The sequence below is a fragment of the Notolepis coatsorum genome (assembly GCF_963971535.1).
Source record: "Notolepis coatsorum genome assembly, chromosome: 14".
In the NCBI taxonomy this organism is placed as follows: Eukaryota; Metazoa; Chordata; class Actinopteri; order Aulopiformes; family Paralepididae; genus Notolepis; species Notolepis coatsorum.
Genome location: NC_140178.1, coordinates 30,506,019 through 30,510,720, shown reverse-complemented (window position 1 = coordinate 30,510,720; position 4,702 = coordinate 30,506,019). Strand labels below are relative to the sequence as shown.

General features: G+C 45.6%; 1 long non-coding RNA gene across 1 annotated transcript; it reads left to right on the top strand.

Moving 5' to 3' along the window:
- The first annotated feature begins 878 nt into the window (after positions 1-878).
- LOC311240345 lies at positions 879-3,809 on the top strand. The gene is made up of 2 exons (XR_014620489.1): positions 879-960; positions 2,438-3,809. It is a non-coding gene; the product is annotated as an uncharacterized lncRNA (long non-coding RNA).
- The last annotated feature ends 893 nt before the right edge of the window (positions 3,810-4,702 follow it).

Here is a 4,702-nt window from a genome sequence, read left to right as displayed (position 1 = left end):
AACAGCCTGAGTGAGGAGGTAACAGCACCTCCCTGTAGAACAGCCTGAGGAGGTAACAGCACCTCCCTGTAGAACAGCCTGAGTGAGGAGGTAACAGCACCTCCCTGTAGAACAGCCTGAGTGAGGAGGTAACAGCACCTCCCTGTAGAACAGCCTGAGGAGGTAACAGCACCTCCCTGTAGAACAGCCTGAGGAGGTAACAGCACCTCCCTGTAGAACAGCCTGAGGAGGTAACAGCACCTCCCTGTAGAACAGTCTGAGTGAGGAGGTAACAGCACCTCCCAGTAGAACAGCCTGAGGAGGTAACAGCACCTCCCTGTAGAACAGCCTGAGGAGGTAACAGCACCTCCCTGTAGAACAGCCTGAGGAGGTAACAGCACCTCCCTGTAGAACAGTCTGAGGAGGTAACAGCACCTCCCTGTAGAACAGCCTGAGGAGGTAACAGCACCTCCCTGTAGAACAGCCTGAGGAGGTAACAGCACCTCCCTGTAGAACAGCCTGAGTGAGGAGGTAACAGCACCTCCCTGTAGAACAGCCTGAGTGAGGAGGTAACAGCACCTCCCTGTAGAACAGCCTGAGGAGGTAACAGCACCTCCCTGTAGAACAGCCTGAGTGAGGAGGTAACAGCACCTCCCTGTAGAACAGCCTGAGTGAGGAGGTAACAGCACCTCCCTGTAGAACAGCCTGAGGAGGTAACAGCACCTCCCTGTAGAACAGCCTACTGTCTGTGTATTGTGTCACATGACCAGCATGTCTGCTACCAGTCCTCTTAATCTCTGGTGTAATGTGCTGATGGCATGTGGCCCTTAGTGTGTGATTGATTATGCACTCATCATTTTCACATTCACTTTTCCTCCCCCCGTGTGTCTGCCCCCCCCAGTGGGATGATCGGAGGAGTGAGAGTCAGGGCTCTTTATGACTACGTCGGCCAGGAGACGGATGAGCTGTCGTTTAAAGCAGGTAAACACCCACCTCCCTCCAGCACAGCGATACTACCGTTTGTGTGTTTTTCTTTTTTATGCATTCGTCGGCTCACTGTATATTATTAGATTATACAGTAGAGAGATCATATGTTATCATATTCGATTATTATTCTATTAGATTTGTTTGTTAGACGGGACTTCCTGTCCGGGGCGGGCGGGCGGCAGGTCGGGTTTGACTTGAAGAGTGAACGCTCAAATTTTAGCCTCATTAGGTGAACTTTGTGACGTTTAGAATTGAGTTGAATATTTGACTAATCGAACTATAAAGGAAGGGATCTCTGCGTGTGTCTGTCTGTCTGTGGCTACATGGAGCTCCACAGTCCACTCCACCCCGTCAACTGGAGGCTCCCGCAAAAAACAACCGGAAGATACAAAATCTCCCATTGGGCCTTTTTCAGTCGCCCTCTTTCAGGATATCTCACATTTTATGGACTAAGCTTTAACCCTTTCACTACCACACTACCAAAAGGGTTAACCCTTTCAGTTTAGTTTACTCAGTCGGTGGATCCGGTTAATAAATACAATTTACTCAGAGATATATGGCTTGAATGGCTCTCTCACCAAATAACTAGCTGTTGGAATCTGGAAGAAGAACGAGATTTCCCTGGAGAAATCCTCTTTATACACAAGCGAGGGGGGGGGGGGGGGGGGGGGGGGGGGGGGGGTAACTGGGGGTTTGGCGAAGTCCTGTTATCCTCCACACTTGCAAGCAGCACACAAGCAATTGGCCAGTTCTGAACAGGCACACGCTCCCAACAGCCACGTTTATAAAGGGCACTATACGCTAGTTACACTACAAAACCCACTTTAACCCTCCTGTCTGTGGTACATGAGCAGAACACAGATCATGGGGCCTAAGGCCACCCTCGACTAACTGTTCGACATTCTAGGCTGGAAATAAGAGGTAGGCCTCGTCACTCATCACTAAGAATAGCTTAAGAATAGCTCAGCTCCTCATGATATAAGATCGTCACAATATGTAAATGGTAAATACCGCATTTATATAGCGCTTTCATTTTTACACATCATGCCTCACATTCACCCATTCACTCACACATTCACACACACTGACGGCGAAGGCAGCCATGCAAGGTGCCAACCTGCTCATCGGGAGAAGTTAGAGGTTGAGTGTCTTGCTCAAGGACACTTTGACTTGAAGCTGCAATCGGACCAGGAACCTTCTGATTACCACACGACCGCTCTACCTCATGAGCCACTGTCTACCTACTGAGCCACAACTATGTGTTTGTTTACTAAGTATTTATATATTATTTTTTTTATTAAACTCACCTTTATGAATATGCCTCTGAATTATTTTAGTTTGTTATTCTTTTTTTATTTTCTAATATAATTTGATCATTTGTATGTTACTGTGTATGCTACATAATCCATTTGTGATATATAATATTATATAAGCTCTATGACCCGTAGCTGAATTGCCCTCTGTGTTCCAGGCGAGGAGTTCTTGAAGATCGAGGATGAGGATGACCAGGGGTGGTGTCGGGGGATGAAGGACAGCGGGCGGGAGGGGCTGTACCCAGCCAACTACGTAGAGTCCGTCTAGTTCAGACTAGACAGTGGCTACACGCAAATAGATAGATTGGAAATGTAAGAAGTGAACTAAGGAAAGTTGTGACAGAAAGTGATGATGAATGATGATAAGCCAGTGTGTATTTACTACAGTATGTCGTTATCCATGATGATAACTGACACTTTAGAACTGAAATATTGTTTATAAGTGGTGGAACAGTGGCCCGGTGTGCTACTTAACCGTCGTGCCTACACAGAGAAGCTTTCATCCAAAGATAGTTGTCTATGATCCGAATCTCTCCTGAGGTGAACATTTTGGCATACAGAAGTAAACCTATCCATGTTGTGTAATCTTTTAAAGATTCCGACAAAATGTTTTAATATATTTTGCATAAACCACGTGTATCAAAGCCATGTAATGCACACAAAGCTTTTATGTAAAAATATGCTGGGCTCTTGATGGCACAGTAATGTTTTGTCACTATAAATGATTTGGTGTTGAAGTTACATTACAATATTGCTATTTTCATTTACCATAGTCACGCGGCTGCCATTTTGCTCTCATGGCATGCTCAGGTTGGGTTCCTTTCCACCCTGTTCCCACCGAGCAAAATGGCTACGGTCAATTTATGCTCTCTTTTCTTCCCTGTGCAAGCCAATGAAAAACACTCAAAAGACATTGTATCAACCTGCTAAGACAACGTCTCACAATGCATATTGATATGAAGGGAGTCTAGCTTTGAAGCTGTGATCATAACACATCATCACTAGCATGATAGATCTCTTAGATAGATAGCTATATTATTTTTATGTCTCCCCTGTTACCATGTGTTTTAGGGGGGAACAGACTGTTTTCCTGTCCATGTAAGTGTCTGTAATACATATCTAATCGTGCACCTGTCCCATGGTATCTTTGCCAAAGTAATGGATAGGCTGGCATCATTTCCTGGTACTACCCTAGGATTAGAACAAGAGGACGGCAGGAAGGGACACTGTGTTTTCACAGACGGTTGTCCAGCACTGGGTGACAATGCTACTCGCTACATACAATGTGATCGGTCTCCAAGAGGTAAAGGGGGAAGTCGTTGTCGAATGTTTCTATGACAACGCTGACCCATCCTCTAATGATTCCTGGTGCTACCTTGCCCTTGTCCAGTCCATTTCCTTATTATTATTTTTTACATGTGTGTAAGCACTGTATGTATGTGTATGTCCAGTAAGAAGTATGCATTGTCCCTCAAAACCTTTGTAAACAGCCTTTCTTTCATTTGAAATAAAAAAAAAATAAAGATAAAATCTATCTTTGTATTTGGGATCGGAAATGATGCGTGTGTGTGTGTGCATGCATTAGTGTGAGCATGCGTATGTGTATGTACACATCATTATGACATCATCTCCCATTAGTTTACAACAGTGCCCCAGTTTGACTGGCAGTCACACATAAACGCACGCACACGTGCAGTCATGGAGTAATTCTTGAGCCCTTTGTAGAGAAGAGCACAGATGTCAACCCAGTTGAGTTCAGGTCAATTGCTGCTCCGCATCTGAATGATGTCATCACTGAGTCATGAGGCCTGGCATTACCAGATGGGGCCTCGGCCTGGCAACCGTCACACATCAAAGTTCACACATTTCTACACTAATGTACACGTGAAGCCACATCCTGCCTCACCACACACAGCGCACAGTCCCCACCGCTAACGCAACGGGACAGAGCGGACACTGGACTGTCTGTCTGTATGGGGGCGGCTCAGACTCACACTGCACCAATGGAGATAATGATGTCACCCAGGACAGAGTTTCTTTCACCTGACAGCTTGTTTACAGTGCGTGGATCTCTATATCTATTCATAGACACAGAGCCAGGGGTCTGAGGTTATTGTGTGTGACCTTGTCAGGACTCGTTTTTGTGTATTAGGAGACACGGCATACATCTACCTTTCCTACTAGATTAAACAATAGGATGCTTTATTTGTTTGTAGGGGACATCTTTGTGTATAGGTGATATGGCTAGATATATATACCTTTCCTACTAGATTAAACGATAGGATACTTTATTGCATGTTTGTAGGGGACGTTCGTCTCGCATCCAGCGCCTCTCGTGGGGAAATGACGTTGGTCTCCCAAAGGAGTTAAGATTCCTGAATGAAGGGAAGTGTACGGGATGTTCTGCGAGACGGGAGGGACAG